Source organism: Falco punctatus (genome assembly GCF_963210335.1).
Source record: "Falco punctatus genome assembly, chromosome: 4".
Lineage (NCBI taxonomy): Eukaryota > Metazoa > Chordata > Aves > Falconiformes > Falconidae > Falco > Falco punctatus.
Genome location: NC_137583.1, coordinates 99,251,230 through 99,271,796, shown reverse-complemented (window position 1 = coordinate 99,271,796; position 20,567 = coordinate 99,251,230). Strand labels below are relative to the sequence as shown.

The following is a 20,567-nucleotide window of genomic DNA, read 5'->3' as shown; positions in this document are numbered from 1 at the left end:
AGATGAGAGGGGAGCAGTGGATGTTGTCTACTTGACCTCAGCAAGGCTTTTGACACTGTTTCCCATAACATCCTCATAGGTAAGCTCAGAAGTGCGGGTTAGATGAGGGGACAGCAAGGTGGACTGAGAGCTGGCTGATGGCAGAGCTCAGAGAGTTGGGATTAATGGCACAGAATCTAGCAGGGGCCTGTAGCTAATGGTGTCAGTACTGGGTCCAGTCTTGTTCAACTTGATTCATCTATGACCTGGATGAAGGGATGGAGTGTGCCCTCAGCAAGTTTGCGGGTGATACAAAACTGGGAGGAGGGGCTGATTCACCAGAGGCTGCGCTGCCATTCAGTGAGACCTGGACAGGCTGGAGAGTTGGGCAGAGAGGAACCTGATGGAGTTCAACAGACGCCAGTGTAAGATCCTGCACCAGGGAGGCACAGCCCCACGCCAGGATAGGCTGGGGCTGGCCTGCTGCGGGGCAGCTCTGTGGTGAAGGACCTGGGAGTGCTGGGGGACAGCAAGTTGCCCATGGGCCAGCAGAGGCCCTGTGGCCAAGAAGGCTGATGGGGTCCAGGAACTGGGGCATCTCCCTTATAAGGAATGGCTGAGAGCTGGACCTGTTTAGCTGTGAGAAAAGAAGGCTGAGAGGGGATCTTATCAATGCCTACAAATATCTGAAGGACGAGTGTCAAGAGGATGGGGCTGGGCTTTTTTCAGTGGTGCCCAGTGACAGGACAAGGGGCAACAGGCACAAACTGCAACACGGGAAGTTCCTTCTGAATTTGAGGAAGAAATTCTTTACCTTGAGGGTGACAGATCCCTGGAACAGGCTGTCCCAAGAAATTGTGGAGTGTCTTTTGCTGGAGACATTCAGAACCTGCCTGGATGCAACTCCATGCAACCTGCTGAGGTGAACCTGCTTTAGCAGGGGGTTGGACTAGATGATCTCTAGAGGTCCCTTCCAACCTCAACCATTCTGTGATTCTGGAGTCTGTGATTCTGTGATATGAGAGAGAATGAACTGCAATGAGTTAAACAGCTACAACTTATATCAGCCCTAGAATGAGTACCCAAAGACGAACAGAGCTTAAAGAATTGTTCCTTCAAGGCTTTGGCAAGAAAGAAAGAGAAGCTGTCATACTTGTGCTTCTTTAAGGGGCAGATGAACCAGCCCATGAACAGTTTCTTTAAAACTTTTCTACTTCCAAAGGATTCAAGTGCAGGTGTCAGTATTACTGAGTTTCTTATGTGTATACCTGGACTAGTGATTTCTACGGTGCCAAGGAATTGGAGTCAGGTGAGGATACAGACCATCATTTCAACCCAGGGAAGACCATGTCAGCAGTCCCGCTCTGCAGTATTTTGTAACAATGTCCACTACTGAGAAAACAGCTTAACTTAACTGCATAGGCTAATTGACACCAAATAACTGGGTTGAGAAGAATGGCTCAAAGTCCTAAAATTGCTTGAATATGGAGAGCTTTTCTTCATTGATCAAGTAGATAAATATGAAGTTTCCTGATTTGTGATGACTTTAAAAAATAATGATAGCCCTACAGAGCCAAGTGCCAGCAATAATAATAATAATAAAACCATATATATCTGGGCATCATCTTTTTCTTCTTTACAAATTTAAGATTAATTGTGTTTGACCGCAGTCAAAGACAGTGTGATTTTCAAACCTTTGTAGTATTGCTTAGAGAAATATTATCAAGTACTTCCATAGAGTCTAATTTATATTCCTGGTTAACCGTATTAGAGTTTTGACAGTTGCATTTTTTCTCTGCTGATTTTATCCTTTCTGAAAACTGTTGTTCCGCACCCACCCCCATCCATCTGTATGATACAAAAGCAATCTCTGAGGCTGATTGTCAAGGTACTTTATTTCCATATTTTTTAACTGCATGAAAAGAAAAAGAGTACAGCCACATACAGCAAGCTACTACCTTTCCAGAGCAAAGTTGCTCAACCAAGACATTCAGCAGCAATCATTAAACAGAAGGTACAAGGGCACTGTTACATTTTGGGCTTATGCAGGTGCCTAACTTCCCAGGGGACAGGAATAGTTGAAGTAGAGACTGTCTGTATATATACATACAACCTTTGGAGGAAAAAGGTCTAAATTTTTCATGCCACTAAAGAAGAACCCAACCAAATGTTTTAGGGAGCTGTCACCTCCTTAAATGACATACAACTGCAGATAATGCAAAATTAAAGACAAAAGAAAACTATGAAACCATTCCCTATGAACTGTTCTTTAGCACTCTGTATTTTCTAAGGTGCAATGATCTTTGCTGCTGATAGCTTCAAAGGGAGAAGAAAAGTGAACTTTGAGGGGCACGGAGTATCACATTTGTAGTGTTTATGAAAAGATGTTGAAAGACTTCTGGAGAATGTTCACACCTCTTTTACAATGAGACAGCTTCAGTCTGAGTACTTCCCTATTAAAGTTCTGGTGTTGTATACTGAGAAAGATGTGAATGCCAGATAATGGTTGCTGAAAAAAATTTCTTACGCTTTCCATCATGCTGAATAACTTTTGCACATTTTTAAATTATTATTCTGCATGTACTGAAGCCCTGCGTTTGGATGTGATAGCTGTGATATTTCACTACACAGTATTTTAGTTGAAATAAAGAGTCTAATTTAGTACTTTAAATAATACTTGCTATCAAAAAGGCCACCATGTTATATATGTCCCCTTGATACACAGGAATCAAGTATTTTAATTAAGTAACTTTTTAGTTTAACCCCCCCCCCCCCCCCCCCCCAACTTTACAATATTTTGAAATTCTGACTCTGGGCCAATAATGGTATAAATTAGATGAAGTGGCAGACCTTTGATTGCAGTGCCTTCAGTTTTCTTAAAAATAGCCTGACTTAAGGGGAGAGCTGCAATTTAACATTCACATACTTAATGCATAGGAAAGAGAAACAAAACACTTTTCAGTGGCTTTCCAGTAAGGCAAGTGCTGTTAATGCAAATTTTGTCTAACATCCCTATGGAATATCAACAGTGAGGCCTTGACCCTCAGCTGGCATATAATAGCTTAGATCTCTGTATCCGTGAAGAATCCTTTTTAAGTAATTGGTGTACACCTGGGTGCTTTTCTATCCCACTTTATCATCTGGTTTATTTGTTTTAAAAGATCACAGGAATTTAGCTGAATAAAATCAGTTTTAATATACTTCACAATAATAGGGCAGGTTAAAGAAAAGGTTGATATTACAAAAATGGCCCTGTTAACAAAATAAAGTCACTGTGAAACAGAGATTTTAATCGTGGTTCGAGCAATGATGAAATGGAAACAACAGTATGCTTGATTCCAGGTGCACCATTTATATGCTGCTTTTTCTGCTTGCAGAGAGAGAGGGAAGTGATCAAATAGGCAATTGCACCTGCAGGTAGATTAAATCTACCAGCTTCTATCTAAGAACAGAATTGTACCCCTACTTCTTGAAGGAAGACATACTGAGCTCTTTGCCACATGCCTAAAGGAATGGTTTATTTTGACTTTACTGTACTCTGGAGGTTCAACCACATAGATATCTTGTTTATTTACTCTTGCTTTGTATGGCGTTACAAAAGAGGCTTCAAATGGCATAAGTAATGAGTATTCAGCAGTCAGTTACAATACCAAAGCTTAGAGAAACCTTGGATTACCTTTGTTTAAAACCATACCTTGTACAGAACAGTGTAATTATTTGCAGAGGGGAGGTGGAGAGTCAGCACCTTCCCCATTTACAGAGTATCTCAATTCTTTTCAGCCAGGTCTTGATCCTCTTTTAGGAGCATACGGCACAGTTCCCAGCACCTGCCCGGGGGGTTTCCCTCAGCCTTGCAGGTTTGTACTTTTAATAGAGTCACTGTAAGAAGAAAAGATATATTTTTTCCAGTGTGCCTGTCCTGCGCTGACTGAGGGATGAGTGCCAGAATTAAAGCCGGCGCTCTTTTAGCTGTGCAGCTTATTGCATTTAATAAGAATATTTATTTATTTATTGCATTTAATAAGAAGGGAACGTACTACCAAGACTTGCTAAATCCCCCTCTCCCCCTCCCCAAACCAAAGCAAATACTGTTATAAGCATCCTGGCTCAGGGGGACTATTTAGGAAATATCTGGCCTTATCTTTGTTGTGTAATATTAAACACTAAGAAAAGGAAATACAGATTTTCAGATCCAGATTCTCAGACATATAAATACCTTTGAGAAGCCAGGCTGTAGTAGCAATGTAGTTGTTACGCTATGGGGCCCATTTTGTTAGATGCTGTGCACACAGAAAAGAGAAATTGTACTTTTATCTTACAAAGTAAATCTTAAATATAAGTCAGCATATTATAAAATGGATGTAAATGAACACCAAAAAGGGAGGACAAGGAATCAGTGGGCTGCTTTCAGTCAGTCTGGTAGCCCGTTGTGTTAGCCCGACACCAATTTAACTAATGTTACCATTCTGTGAAGGGTGCCTAAGCAAAGATAGATGTGAAGAGAATAATGAGGCAGCTATGCAGATGTTGATGTTAACAGATGCCCAAAGTATCAGGGACAGCAGGGCAGAAAGCACAAAATATTTTACTCTTCACTTGCTTGCCTGTTCATTTAGTAAGCCTAAAATTATTTCAGCATTGGCAGATCACCGTGTCAGTAGAAATCTTTTGATAGGGTAGAGATACGTGTGCACATTCTGAAAATGCATACCAGTCTTTTCTGATTTCTTGCAATAAAAGAGGGGAGCCAGTGGAAGGATGTGAAGAGACAGCTGTTGTAATATAAACTTGGAAAATTACTGTTTCAGCAGCTTTCTGAATGTGTATGAGCAAAGCCAGCTTGCATTGATCAGGACCAGTGGAAAGGAGGTTACGGTATTATGAATATCAGGTAATGAGATCCAGATCCTATGGTTAGATAGCATGTACAGAATTATAGAGGTGGAGTGGAGCTTTCTAACTTGATTGAGTTTTAGATGTAATATGGGTATGAGGGTTTTAGAGGGAAATCTAACTCAGAAGTAGTGATAGCTGCTGTATATGAATACTGATGAGAGACATTTAGTGGCTGGTAAAGGAAACAGAAGGGAGTGATCAAAAGAAAATGTAAGAGACTTTTAGTCATATTGATGAATGGATGTCTGTGAGACAGGAGGAGGCAGATGAGTCATTCGGTTTAAGTTATGTTAGTAAATATTACAGGGCGAATATATAGTTGTCCAATGTATTCTTAAAACGGTCTCCAATGTTGGAGCTTCTGCAACTTATCTACTTTCTCTTTTTTATTGATTGACTGCCTCTCTCACTTAAATGTTGTTCCTAATGCCTAACCTGAACTGGTTTTGCTGCAGGTTGAACGTCCCCTTCAACCCTTGCCTTAAAGATTGGTGCTATATTAGTTACCTTTCATTCTTCTAATGCAAAAATAATACAGTCACTTCAGTTAATAGTTCAGTCACTGACTAAGGTAGGATTTTGAGCGAGGTATATATTGATTTAGTTCTGAAGTTTACAGAGGTTCAGTTTTGGTGTAGATTCATATTTTTTTGTCCTTTCTGTTTTGAGGACTAAGAACACTGCCATTTCATAAAGTGTCACAGAATCAAGAAACAGTATAGCGTGGAATGGGAAGTTTGGTGGACCTCCTGGTTCAAATCCCTGTTCAAAGCAACTCCGACTTAAATCAGGTTGATAATGGTCTTGTCCAGTTTTTAGTATCTCCAACAATGGAGCTTTTGCAGCCTCTTTGAGCATCCTCTTCCAGTGATCAACTGCCTTCACGGGGACATTTTTTTCCTCTATATCCTCCTATGAGGTTACTGAAGACCAACATGCTTTCTAGTTCAGCCTCCTCCAGCAGCTGCTTCCTAGTATTAGAAACAAATATCGAGGAGTATTTGTGCATAGTTCTTTTTGACCAATGCATTTCAAGAGCTGACTAGACGAAACATGGTCCTTTCCAGGAATTATCTGGACAACTAACATCCTTCATACCACTCAGTTTGTTTTGAATGATTTTGCAAAAGACCTACAGAAATCTTGATTTTTCTGATTTTGCTGATTTGGTTTCATGACTAAGCTTCCCAGAAGCGATCCCCTATTCTTTTTCCTGTTCATTCTTAGACTTTCAGTGTGTTCATTCACATTACAGGACTCAGAGCAAACCCTTCATGTGCAAGCTAACATCACCTTTTTTTTTCTTCTCTCTTTTATCTTCCTGAAACAAACTAAATTAAATGCAGGGCAGTTCACTGAGTTGTATCATTGGATCTCTGCTTTGCCATTTATTTCATAAGCCCTGATCATATGCTAAGATTTTTACCACCTCCTGGTTTTTTGCTTTAGTATGCAGCCATCTAAGATGATCAGTGATTTGCACCATTTCTTCCTTTTGTCCTTCTCATTTCATCTTCAGCCATTTGTTCTGACAGTATTTCTTTTGCCCATAATGTTGGATAACTGTTAGTAAAACTGGATTACAATACAATTTTTAAAATATCAAATTATTAAGGAGAGCAGCATGTTTCTCACAGTATTGTGTAGGAAACAAACTGTTTCCATGGAGTGCGTTTTCTTCTGAGATTACCTGTAAGCACCAAGTTTATAAGGAGTCACTAAATACCACAAGTGCTGAGACTAATGTAAAGAAAGATTACAAATTAAGTTCAGTGTAAATGCATTAGAAGTCAGGGTAAGAACTGATATTTCAAGTTCTGAAAAAGGGATCATGCTTTTTACAATACAATGCTTTCAAGCATTTATTACTCTATAAACTACACCCAGAATTTTAAATGAAGGGCTATAATCCTGTGAGATTGCAACATATAGGATGGATAAATTGAATTTATATATGTTTCTTTCCAAACATAACATAAGCAATAAAATAGCTAATACATACCGTGCAATATGAATTGCACTAGCATTTTTATTACATAGTTAAGGGCAAAACATGCCAAAGGAAGCAATATAGCATAATTCTTAAGTTTAGAATTATGTCTATCAGCAGTGGAAGTAGTCTAAAACAAAAAATGTTTGCTTTATAATCTATTTTTGTCTATGAATGTTGAATGTGAAGGCCAGTCAACCCTGTGGCCTCAACTTTTGTTTAGTAGTGTAGTGTGTGTGTTGTTGGCTCTGATATGCAGGGTTCCTGTGATTAGAAAACATAATTGTAGAAAAACATAATTTGAGTATTGAAGGTTAATGACCTTAGTGTATTCAATTTCATGCTATCCACAAGACAATTCAATTGAGTTTGTTATAAGGCTGGTTTTAGTAGCTGCTGGACATTTTCCATTTGAGAGAGCACTCCCAGTAATTACAGGGCATCAGAAGCCCAAACAACTTACAGAAATTTAACCCACTTTATCCAGCCTGAGTGTTATCTGGGTTCATTGCTGATGAAATCATCTGACTCCTAGTTCTCAAAGGTAAGTGGAGTCTGGCTGGGAACAAACCCCTTTGACTGCAGTGCATGGCATGCTGAGCTGTCTTTGTGCGCATTGAAGTCCAGTAGCAGCAGAAAAATTTGGCAATTAAGATTATTCATCTTCAGGCTTTGCTGTTATCTTGACTAAGGAACTCTGGTCAAAGTATTTAGTGTATGTTTTTAGGCCATTATGGTACAAGGTGTCTGCTTTCTAACTCACCTTTACTTCTGCAAAGAAACTGCTCTCCAGACAAGTATTCAGAGTAACCTTCATTTTCTATTAAATTCAAAAATAATAACAGCATTATAGATAAATAACATCCTTGTGGCTAATATTATTGAGGATATTCAATTGCTTGGATGGCTTAAGACAACTGTCCAGTAACTGTCAAGGATAACTCTATCCTTGTCACTCCCCTTGACCTTCACATTCTGAGTGCTTTCTTCTAATGGTCTTCTACTGATTTTTAATATCCTGTATTCCTGTACAGGATAACTTATATATGTAATATATATACATAATTAGGCTTCAAAAGGGAAAAACACTTGCTTCTTGCAATAGTTTAAATATGAAAGGCAATTTATTTTCCCTTGAATGCAGAAGTAGTCTTTTTATTTCCAGCTTCTTATTGAGTATCTAGAAATATTTTTTTAATTGTTCTGGATTAGTCACTGATCTTGCTTTCAGATACCATACCTGTTAAGCACAGACGTATGAGTCTTCTGGTTTAGGTGTGAAAAAGCTGTTGCAGTCTGCTGTCTAGCTGCTCAGAACGCATGTGTTTTAAAGAGCATCACTCCCTCACAGACAGGCTTTCAGGCTCTCTGCTGTTGTTTCTTTCCAAAAGCTTAGTGATGAACAGAATTCTCAGCAGCAGATAAGTGTTTTCTGAAGAATTTGGTGGATTACTAGAATCAAATCCTAATTTAACGCTATAATATTTCTTATAAAGAATCTGTCCGTGTCTTTCAATGTCTACAACACATGCCAAATGTTCTTTTTGTCATATCTCACATATATCATATCTGTTTTGATCTGACATCTTGATTGCTCATTTATACTGTAACTGCCAGTAATTCTTTATCAGATACAAAAAAAATTCATATTTCTTATGTACTTGGTATGCCACTACCTTATCTTTTTGCAGAAAATCTCCTTTTAGATATTTATTATATATATTCTCCATATATTTATAGATATGGAGATGTAGTTCAAAGGTTTTAGAGAGAAAGTAAATGGACTAGAAATATGCTGTGTGTACCTGTGTTATAAAAGGAGAAGATTATTGACTTTTATCAAGCCGTTACTTGTTTTCTGTCATTCCAGTATATTCTTAGGTAATATCTAAAGGAAATACCAGGTTTGCACCACTGCTTTGATTTTTGGAGGGTTTTATATTTCAGCCTCTCTTCCCTTCTCCCCCTTCCCCCCTCTGCTTTCCAGTTTGGGGCGATATTTTGTCTTTGTGTTCTAGGACAGCATATTGTCTTGAAAGATTGTTTCTATAAAGCTGTAGTTTGGAAGGATTCAGTTCCTTATGTAGCTATCCATCTATCACACACATGCTAATGTATTGTCACCCCTTTATGTTTCCTGTGAGCAAGGGAATGAATTGCTCTGCTCCTAGTTACAGAGCTATATTGTTGGAAGACAGGGGAGAGTTTTCCTGGTTTCTATAAACTGTCAGGACATAATTTGTATGAGGATTTCAGTTTTACTACAAAATGAGTCATTTGATAAAAAATGCTTCGCTCCTTGTAGATTAGTGTAATTGGATATAAGTAAGAGACTATAACTGTGTTCGCTTAGGAAGTTACATTGCCACTGAAATTGGCCTCATGTCTGACAGAGATCCATAACTGCTATACATTCAATGGTTTACAGCAAATTTTCTTTTTAAGGTCAGTTGTTACTTTAGGCCTCAGTTTAATTCTTGTCCTTCTGAGGGGCATTTAAATAATGGCACTGACTGTTTACAAACAGGATCCTGTGTTCTGGTTTCTGGTAGAACTATAGAATTTTTCCTAATTGTTTCATGGAATGGTAGTTTTTACTTGCACAGTACTTGTGTTTTGGCAGTGTGCAGTTTTACAGATGGAGTGGATCTAAGGGTTCATTTTTCTGGGAGTGTGATGAAAGGAGGTTGTAGCCGGGCTGTCAGTCTCTTCTCCCAAATAACAATTGATAGGACAAGAGGAAGCGTCCTCAAGTTGCACCAGGGGAGGTTTAGATTGGATGTTAGGAAAAATTTCTTCACTGAAAGGGTTGTCAAGCACTGGAACAGGCTGCCCAGGGAAGTGATTGAGTCACCATCCCTGGAAGTATTTAAAAGACATGTAGACAGGCCACTTAAGGACATGATTTAGTGGTGAACTTGGCAATGTTAGATTTACATTTGGACTCGAGGACCTTAAAGATCTTTTTCAACCTAAATGATTCTTTGATTCTGAATCGTCATCAGATTGTAACTTAATCATGGGTACTGCCATCAACTAGCTGCTTCACTAGTTCCCAATCTGTAGTAACAATATAATGGCAGAATTTAGTCCTTGCACTTCACTGTCTTCTGGAGGTAATGACAGCAGTTAAATTAAAATAGTCTATTAATTACAATGGGGAAAAACCCCAAAAAACAACTTGGTTAATTTTTTCTCGGGTGGTGGGGTGGACAACACCACTACTCAGTTATCAGACTTCTTTCTTTCATGGTAAAATTATTAATCCTCAGTGTCACTTTGGTTTTTAATATATTTCTAGGCTGACCGCTGTATGCCCCTTACAATGTTGTGAGTGCAAATCCATTATTGCTCTGTTTCTGCAACTATGTTCATCACTATTTTGCTTCTTGGAAGGAAGAAAACATAGAAGTAATTTTCTGACTCTTGTAACTTTGTTGTTTTAACACTTCCAGATCTAAAACAAATTTCTCACAAGGGAAACAGATGAGGAAAATTTCTTGGATACTTTCCCATGATGTGTGCTTGAAAACAGACTTAGTTAGAATTAAAACCAAAATCGTTTGGGTACAGTATGAATAAAGAAACTATTCTTTTAAGCAAGAATATATTTTGAAAGTCAGTGCAACTTTCAGGTCAATGGAGACAAATTCAGTAAAACACATTCTGTACATCAGTCCTTGCCAGGTGAGATGAGACAAATGACCATGCATGTATTGCAAGTGACCTTAGTAATAGTCTGGATAGGGACTTTAGCTATGGCTCAAATATTAGATTGCAAAATACAAATACATTAACATGAACTAAAACATATTTGGAATTCTTATTTCATTTATTATATAATTCATAGCTGCAGTAATTTAGCTACAGCGTAAGTTAAGCCCATCATTTGTCTGATGATCTTTAGATTAATCCTTGCAATTCTCCCAGTTTATGGAAATAAATTACTTATGACAAAGCATGGGATTAAAGGTAAAATGCTTTTTTTCTTCTTTAAAATGAGAGATGTAAAATATGAAAAGAGCATTCCACTCATCCTTTGGAGTTCTGTGTATGTAGATGTCAGGCAGAACAACAGCAGTTAGTAACCTTATTTTCAACAATATTTTGGCTAGTCTAGTTTTGATATGTGAGTTAAAAACCTTAGCTGTGTAAGGATCTAAGAAACAATTATTTGTAACTTACATTGATTTAATGTTAACTGTAAGATGCTTCTTTACATGAATGAATAGAAAAGAAACTGTCATGAGTAAAATTAAATGGTACAGTGGAGCACTTATGCTACTGGAAAGAGTTTTGGTTTTTTCAAATCAATTGGTGCACTTGGGGGCTTCCACAATGTAAATAATGGGGAATGTAGAAATTATTACACTCACTTGCCTTTAACTAAGAAAAGTATTAGATTTGGATTTAGACATGGTTTTGCAATATTTTTATTAAGAAATTAATGTTAAAAAAGAACTCTGAGACTTAAAAGTATGAGATAAATCTAGTCACCATATAATTACTTAGCAATTAGATTAGCAATAAAGACTTCATTACAATATTTGTAATATAAACCCCCACAAAATATTTAGATATTTAAGACCTCAGTCACTAAAATGATCTAGATCTTACTTATAAATTAGAGCCTTTAGCTTCTCTCTCTTACAACTAAACTCCCTTCTTCAGTCTACTCTGAGATAAATTCCTGTGAGATGGTAATCTTGAAAATTCTGTGTTGAAACTTGCTTGAACACAATTAAAATATAGAGAGGATAATTTTCTTTTTATCCCACTCGCTTGTAGCAGTAACTGTAATTTTAAATTGTAATTGCACTCTTTCTCCTAGTATGGACATCTCTTTACTTTGAGTGAAACATTATCCTGCATACGCCCTCACTCTACTTATTCTGTACACTTAGTGTTAATACAGGAAATAGTGTTAACACAGGAAATTAGTGTGTATTAGCTATTGAATTTCAAATTCACCTGTTAACTTCCTGATCTAAACAAGGCTATGGATGAACAAAACACCCACCTTCAGGTGCACTTTAAGATAGAATTTACAAGTCAAAAGAGTCTTGCATCTCCTTGTAACTCTGTGAACTTTCACAGAAATAAAGGCAAGGATGGATGCTCTCATTTAACCCATGTCTATTCATGCAGATACCGTAATTGAAATGAAAATTCTGACCATTTTCACATGCATTGCACACCATATATACCAACATCATATTTATAGTGCTTATAAATATACACATATATACTCTTATGTACCTAAGATATTATCTGTATCAAGAAGATATAATTTAAAGTTTTAACATTTCCTCCTGCATCTCAAGATGTTAAAAGAACTTCTGCCTTCTCATGAGATTCAGATCTATTTTGATGTACATGCATATATATCAGTTACTGAATTTTAGTCATGTTTTAATTTCAAAATTAGCTCCAGCTGTCTTTCATTCTCTCACAAAGATAATTACATGAATAGGCTGGTTTAAACTACTATCAAAGTCTGGCTGTTTGAAAATCTAGTAGGATTACATATCTTCAGTCTAATCTCAATTCCAATGTGATGTGGGTTACAATTTTTGGTAATCCAGAACAAATTTCTTCTTGCAGGAATGTTTATTCAGTTGGCAATAGACAAATAGTAGGTTTCTCATGAATGTGTGGCTCTCTTGTACTCATTTGGAGTTACTATTGGAATAATTTTGTATTTTAAAGAAAAAGCTGTGGGTTTTAAAATGTTTTTGTTTTTTTTTACTGACATACTGAATTTCTAGAGTATAAAAATGATGATCTATGCTATGTAGATTATGCACAATATACTACTTCTATTTTTTCCCCTCTTCAACCATTTGTTGATTATTTCTGTTAGAACAATGATGAACTGTGTAGTATGAAACGGTATAAAATAATTGCAGTCCATTCATCAGTGTTACTAGTTTGATTTTGATCATTCCAACACAATCTCAGAAAGAAGGCACAAAAGGCAAGAATAAAAGGGTTGGGGTTTTTTGTTTTAGTGAAGACAATGTTTGTATCTGTTTACAACAAAGACAAAGAAAGGAGGATCGGTTACAGCTTGCAGACTTTGCAGCTGCTTCAGGTTGAGGTCACAGGAGGGCTCACAGAGAATAAGGATGGTGACACGAGGTTTTGGGGAGCGTTGGATTGCTGTTTCAGAGGGGATGCAGTCAGCCCACATGGAGACCGTGTATGCCATATGCAGTCATGAACATCAGAAATAAAATGTGCAAAGGTATGTGACCTCCTCTTGAGTCTATAATGCCTTCTGTTCATCCAGCACATTATTTTAATTTGTAAAACTGTCCTAAAAGCAATGTCAGGAGTTGCCAAATGCAGCTATCAGTCAGAAAACAGCATATAGTTCTTAGCTGTATTTACCTGAGTACAATGGTAGATCACAAGTATCTCATAGGAAGACTTGTGAAAGGAACAGTTGTTTGTACAACAAATTAAGTAGATCATGGCATACAAAGCTGCTGTTTCAAAGCTATACAATAAAATAGCTGCATTCATGTTGTCCTGTATTCATACTGTCCTTATGTATGTTGCCAGTTCCTAGCTATTTATAATTCATTTCCCTTTAGTTCAAAAGAGGAGGAATTAAAATACAAAAGGACGGGTCAGAAAAGGATAATATGTTCTAAACATAGTTATAACAGGTTGGAAGCTTGGTGTATAAACTCCCCTCCAGTAATTAACTGAAAATAAATAGTAAATACCTTAAGCAAGGAGAGATCCTGAATTCCTCCTGGAAAAGAAGGAAATGATGTTATTTCATTGTGTTTCACTCGTCAGAAACCTATTGAGAACTGGAGAGATTTCCTGAAATTAATATGTATTATTCAGGTCTAAATGCTTCAGTACTAAACATGAGAGACTCATAGTCCTCAGTGAATACCAATAGGTACAGATACAGTTAGAAAATAACATATTCAAAGCACATGAAAGGCATCATATATAATATGTATAGCTCAGTAACCTTACAGTAAATTGTAAACATGGAATTAGCTGAACACAGCAGTATGATTGTAGCTCTTAGCTGCATTATCTTCATACAAACAAAATGAAAGGTGGCAGGCTTGGGAAGAAGATGAGATATACCTCTTCCCGTGTACCTGTGGAAACCATATACTTATTTGAGGCAAGAGCCATCTGTGCTAATCTCTATGCCTCTGTGTTAGACAAGGGGTATCTTTTAGTAGCATCCTTAGTCCTGTGTCTTCATGAGAATTTTGCTGCCTATTTGTACTGAACTTGCAGCTGCATGAGGCAAGGTCCTGGGTGGAAGAGCTGCACTGACTACTTTAAAAATAGCCATCATCGTTATTACAGTTGTAATAGAGCACATGATCATCTTTAAGGGCCTGGACTCTTCTTGAAAGGTGTGAAAGGGTGGTGCCACAAGTCAGTATTTCTAGCAGAGACATTGTAGAGTCATGGTTGTTGCCTCTGTGGTCTACAAAATTGGCAAAGTATTTACATTTTCTGATGTTACACTAGAAAGAATGAGTTATGCAAATATTCTGGGCCAGGTAAGCTCGTATATTAAAAGTGGAAGTCACAGACTTGGCATTATGAATCAGAAACTGTTCAGAATTTCCTTAATATGTATCAAAATATGTAAAAGGGATAGATACATTTATATGAAAATTTTATACAAAATGCTAAGCAAAGCACACAAAAATTGCTTTGGAGTTGGAGAGTTAATTACATTGTCAAATAGGAGTTTTGGCCCAGGAAGAACTGTGATTGTTTCCAATCCCTTTAAATAAAACCATTCTTTTTTCTTCATCTCCTTCAGTTCTGGAGTTTTAGCACACAGAAAAGGTCTGTGTAGTGCTTTTGAACACGACTCTACTTCACACCAGAAGTATTCTTTTGATGTGGTCTTCTGCTCCCTCCGGGGAATATTACACTGCAAAACTGAGGATTAAAACAATATAATTGAGAATGATCTAGGCCTAGTGATGGGTAACAGGTAGGGGAAGGATATTTTTCATATTTCTTCCTTGCCTGGAATGACCGGGGCTGGTAAACACAGTGTTGAATAGAGAATGATAGAAGGAAGTACCAAAGGTTATATTGTAACAGCCCTGGGTAGAAAAACAAAATGTAGGAGTGGGAAGAGATTTGTTAGAGATGTTCTGTTTTTGAAAGAGAGTAAGAAGGGTAGCAGGGCTGTAGAGGAGATTGTGTGTGGTGCAGGTACCCAGAACTCTTTAAAATCTAATTAAATGAAGCAATTAAAAAATCTTATCTAACAAATAAGTAATCTACATTTGAGTATCATCTGTTTGGTGGGGTGTGAATCCATGACCCTCAGGGACTATAATAAATCCGGATGATGTCCATGAAACCTGATGTTGCATTTGGATCTCAGTCTAACTGACAGATACGTAAAATCTCATGAAGACAGACAGCTCCCCACTGGCTCTGCATCCGAGGAAGGTTCCTGTGCAATGTTTTAATTAAGGTTATTTATTTCTTTATTATGATGATTGCGTTTTAATTGCTTATGAAGCACCCCAGGGGTGGAGGTGTGGGTACCTTATAAATATTATATGACAGTAAGTAAAGAGGAAAATGTTGCAGTTTTAGAAAATACACCAGCAGCTATATAGTTCTGATGCAATTTAACAATAAAAGCAGAAATGCTTCTTTAAACTCTCTCACAGCTTTGCAAGTAAATAACATTATCTTATTAGTCTTCTCCATTTAGCATAGGTGACTGGCAGTGTAACTCATAGTCACGTCCACATTTTGCTTAATTGATACGCTAGATAGCCACATGACAGCTATCTGATGTGCATATCCACTTGCAGAATGTAGTGGGATCTTTTGTCCCACATTAATGCTCTCAGTCAAAGCTCTGCCGGAGTATGTCTCTACTAGGGGAGTAGGATGGGAAAAATAGCAAAATAAGGAAAAAATTCTGCCTTATGACACCTAGTCCCTTAGCTGCTGCTTCTCCAGGTGTTCCTTGGGTCTGTGTTTGGGAAGTGGACAAGGTATAGATAGCTGGAGGTGAAATCCACATTGTACAGAGGTATGCCCTGCTTGTATGGCTTTATATAAGCCTTAGGCTTTCTCCTTCTCCTGGTTTTGCAGCCAGGAACTCAAGTTCCCTATCTATGTTTCTGTATACCTCTCTTCACATGCACAGATTCTTGCAGTTACAAATTCTTGCTTGTGGCACAAACTTGGGTTTGGTGTATAACAAAATATTTGCATCCAGCTAAAGTGATGCTCCAGAAGTTGGGTGTTTTTTTCCTATTGGCTATTTTTTCTATTTAATTCCTGATTCATAAAAGGTTATTGTACAGAGACGGAAATATTTTTTCTTTCTTCCCCAGCTTTATTTTCATCATTTAATTTATGAATTTTTGAAGTGATATTTTTCAAGATGTCTTTTATATGGCCAAGCTGAGCTTTTTGGCTGGCTTCCAACATTGAAAATTGTTCTCTGCAGAGAAAAAAAAAATATGAAGCATTTCACCAGCTTAAATTATTTGACATTGTACAACAATTTGAAATCTATTTGAGCTTTTCAGGTTTTAATATGCACTTGAATTCGAATGAGATTTGGCATTTTTTTTCACACAAGGACTTAAAGGAATATCTCATTTGCATTGTAAACAAGAAGTCTAGCACCATCTATCAGGGGATACTTTTACTCAGCAGTCAACATAAGATCATATGTCTGATTTTCTCCATCTGATTATTTTATAGATTGCCGCATTCAATAAGGTACTGGAGCATGGCTTACTGTCTAAATTGCAGTTTGCGTAATGTGGCATTAGAGCCTGAAGAGCTCTAGTACTTGGTATACCTGTTAAGCCACCTAGAAAGTTCATTTAAACTATGTTATAGCCAGGAATTAGGTACTTTTGCATCATCTTGTGGTGGGATAGTTCCATGTAGTTTCTGTATGTATAAATAATACTATGGGTTAATAATAATCCCCTTAGAAACTGGCTGCATTACAGCTATTACTTTTTCAGAGCTAATTCTCTTATCTCAAATAATAAAGGATTCTGTATGTGAGAATATCCAGTTGAATCCTTGCTGCTAAAAATAGTATCACTATTCATATGGCCAGTTTGTATGTATGTATGCGGGTGGTTTTCATGTCCAGAAATAGAAACTACAACTTCTAAAACATCCTTTAGATCTGCTGCTCTTTTATCTTTCCTCTGTATTTTACTGGCAGTGCATCAGAAAGGACGTTCTACTCTCTGAATCTTCTCAGAATCTAAAGAGAATAAAAATACAGTGCTGAGGGGTATTTTATTTGCTCTTTGTCGCGCCTGTGTGCCAAACATCCATGCTAATGATTCAGTTGCCGGAACTGTTTACAACAATGTTTCTTCCGCAGCCACTCACTGTTACATGAAGTTGGTGGAGCCAGCTCTTCACCACTGGAGATTCCCCTCTTTGTAGGTTCTGTACTTTGAGGGCTATAGGTTCAGAGTAGCAGAGACTTTATACATTATTTCTACATCACACTGTGGTTATTCAGTCATTGTGTGTAAATAACTTGCATATGAAATCATGCCAAGTTCCCTAACCCTCATACCATTTGTTTGCTAGATTGCATTTGTGCCCCTCTCTGCTTTGATGGAAGTTCTCTCTATCTTGTCTTAGCCACTATCCCACTCAGATTTTTCTGCTGCAGGTTCAGGATTTTATACAATTGTGGTTTTGTTAATTGCTGTAATGATTTCATTACATTGACAGCAGTTCTTTTTCATAGTGGAATCCAAGTAAAATATCTTGTAATGTATTAGAAATGCCATGGAAAATTACATTAACTCCATTGTGCACTTAGCAAATGATGATATAGTCTGTCTTTAATTAGAAAGACCTTGAAGGGTCAGATGCATGAAACATATACACTCAAGGTAGAAATTCTTTTGATAAAGTGTATTTAACCCAGTTTAATGGCAGGTCAGCTCAGTAAGAATGGAAAAGGCATATTCTGTATGGAGAATGAGTGCAGAATAGATCTGATTCTTTGCTATTCTTCCCGATTTTTTAAAATCCATCTGCAGCCATCCACTGAATGCTCTAGACATTCTATATGATGGATTAAGAATTGCAGTACAAGCTTTGACAAAACACTTATTATAAGTGTATCTTCATTTTCTGCAACTTCCTCAAAAGTTGTAGAAACAAAGGAGAAAAGTATGAGCTGGGACTTTGGTATGTAGGAAGTAAAAAACTCTTTAGAATGATCACGATCCTGTTGAAATAATGCCATTATAATTAACCTATTCAATAAATACTCATAGAGCTAAGGTCAGGGCCTGTATGTGTTTTGAGGGAAGTGGTTTGATACAAACAATTTAAATAGCAAAAATATTATCCAGAAATGCTGATTATAATTTGTTCCTTCTGTCTTGAAGGCATTTTTTAAAAAAGTATCTTCTGTGGCCTGATACAATATTAGGTTTAAGCTTTTTCCATCAGTTGCAATGAATTACCTACCCAGTTGTGAATCTGATGGTTCTTCTGCAGAGATACATGTAGCTGGAAACCTCTATTTAAAGTGCACCTTTAAGCTGAGAACAATTCGTTCTTGTTTTTCAATCCTAATGCTTAAAATATTAATAAATATTTTAAATCCTTAACAAATACATAGTCTTCAGCTTTCATACTTCAAACAATATGACTTAACAGAAACAAGATTTTGCAAGTACCCGTAAGTTTGCAGACTTTGGCCATGACAGCTTTATATCTTGGACGCACATTTCACTTCCTTCTTGTAAGTGCTACACTTAAATCCTCTGAAGTCCATTTTATCTCATCTATTTTTATAGCATATGAACATGACTGTCTATGATCATTTTAAAAATAAGCAGAATCTCTTTCAGTTCAATGCATCAAGGTTATTTTGGGCTAGCCTTCCTTTTGCCTGTTTTTCCTGTGTGTGTCTGTGCCATTGTCCTGTTTTAGTAATGTCTCTACAAAAGACACTGTTCTGTTTATACAGTCTTTCAAATCTCCGCACTGATATAACTGACTATGTTAAATATTAGGTAACAGAAAAGCCTGCTCTTACTGTTAGTCACATGTTAGATCACAGTTCCCAAAACTACAAGTTTTCCCTTCTCCGTACCATTTGAGCTGAAAATTTGGCCATATATATGATATGGATATTGAAGAGAGATTGGGGGAAGGAAGGGTTTCTACTTGAAAATTTTTATCCCGGGGTGCTTGAAGAGCTAGTTGTTATTTAGGGCTTGTTTGTTATAGGCACAACTCACATTACACAAAAATGTAAAAGTCTTCCAGGACGCAGAGATATTCCTTTCTAAACATCTGATAAGTAGATGCAACACATACCCAGGTAATAATAAAATAATTACAATTGATAGGATGAACAGTGACTTTAGAATGCCAGTTGCTCATTAACTCCAAGCATTCTGTAGGAAGCCAGGCATGAATACATTTCCATAATGGTGCTCATTTCTTTTCACATTTTGATGCTATGTTGCACCAAGTAGTTCCTTGGCTGGAAAAAAAAGATATTTTTTTGTTTCCTACTCTTTGTTCCAGTAAAGTCATATACTCAAAAAGTCTTATGCATCATCTTGTCCTCCCTGTTTTCAGGAGCCTGAAAATATCATTTTATTTCCAGATGTATTTGTCTGTAATTCTTTTCCAGTGGTTCACAAGTATTTTATTTTGTGAGCTTTGCTGAAGAGCACTGTCAGCGAAACAATTGTGTTTAATTTATTTAGCCCTTATTTAGGTAAGGTCACTTTTGACTTGCTAGAGCAAAGACTGCCAGGTGAAGATTTAGTTGAGATTTCTTGAAGGGTGTAACAGTGAAGCCTGTTTGAGCTCTTGTCTTTTCCAGCACTACTTGCTTCTGCATTGCAATCTCCTTTGGAGAAACCAAGTTTCTTTGAGACAGGCAGGTTTTTTTTCTCTTGTTGTGCAATTGGTTTAAGGGTATGTTCTGTTCCTGTCTGCAAACACAGCTCTGTGAGACTGTAATTTTCATTCTCTGATGTCGGACTGATCTGGAGGTGTTTAGCTTGTTGTGGTTTTTCTGTTGTATCCTCCCAGTATCTGTTTTCCAAAAGTATAATTTCTAAAAGTAACTTTATGATCGCTGGATACTTAGAATTTCTGTAACAGACTGCTGAAAAGCTGAATTTCTGTTGTTTCCACTTTCCTTCAAATAGAGATTTCTGCTGAAGCACTGAAAATAGCTGTTGTAATTGAGATACTCCATTATGAGACATGATCAAGTAGAGTGGTAGAAATATACTTAAAGTTATTGATTTATATGAACCCTCACAGAATTTATACTTAGTAACAAAACGGTATCTACTTGAATGCTGAAAATACTAGCTATGCTTTTAATTGTGAAACAATAGTTCACTATTTTCATGCTTTTCAGATTCAATGTAACTTGGCCAGCTGGTTATAGGTGCTTTCAATAAGCGAAGATGTAGCTAGCTATAGATACATGTCTTCATGAAAGTTTAGAAATGTAGCCATACGTATGGCACACTAAGTATTACCAGATTGTTTAAATTTCTGTAAGCAGCGCAGAAGAATTAGGGCTATATTTTCTATAATATCTATTAGTGTCACTGTTTTAAAAATAATAAATATATGACTATATTCATAACACAGGTTTGGCTTTTTATGTGAATGTTTTTGTAATGAGAAG

At 37.0% G+C, this 20,567-nt stretch overlaps 1 protein-coding gene across 2 annotated transcripts in view; it reads left to right on the top strand.

Annotated features, from left to right (window-relative positions):
• Positions 1-20,567, top strand: part of TMEM108 (transmembrane protein 108) — a 253,085-nt gene that overhangs the window by 15,910 nt on the left and 216,608 nt on the right. The window contains exon 1 of one of the 2 annotated variants that reach the window (XM_080387266.1): positions 4,012-7,409. The exons of the other annotated variant lie outside the window; for it this stretch is intronic. The gene's annotated coding sequence lies outside the window, so the exon portion shown is untranslated. Of the gene's footprint in view, positions 1-4,011; positions 7,410-20,567 lie in introns of those variants that run through there. 2 annotated transcript variants of the gene reach the window in all.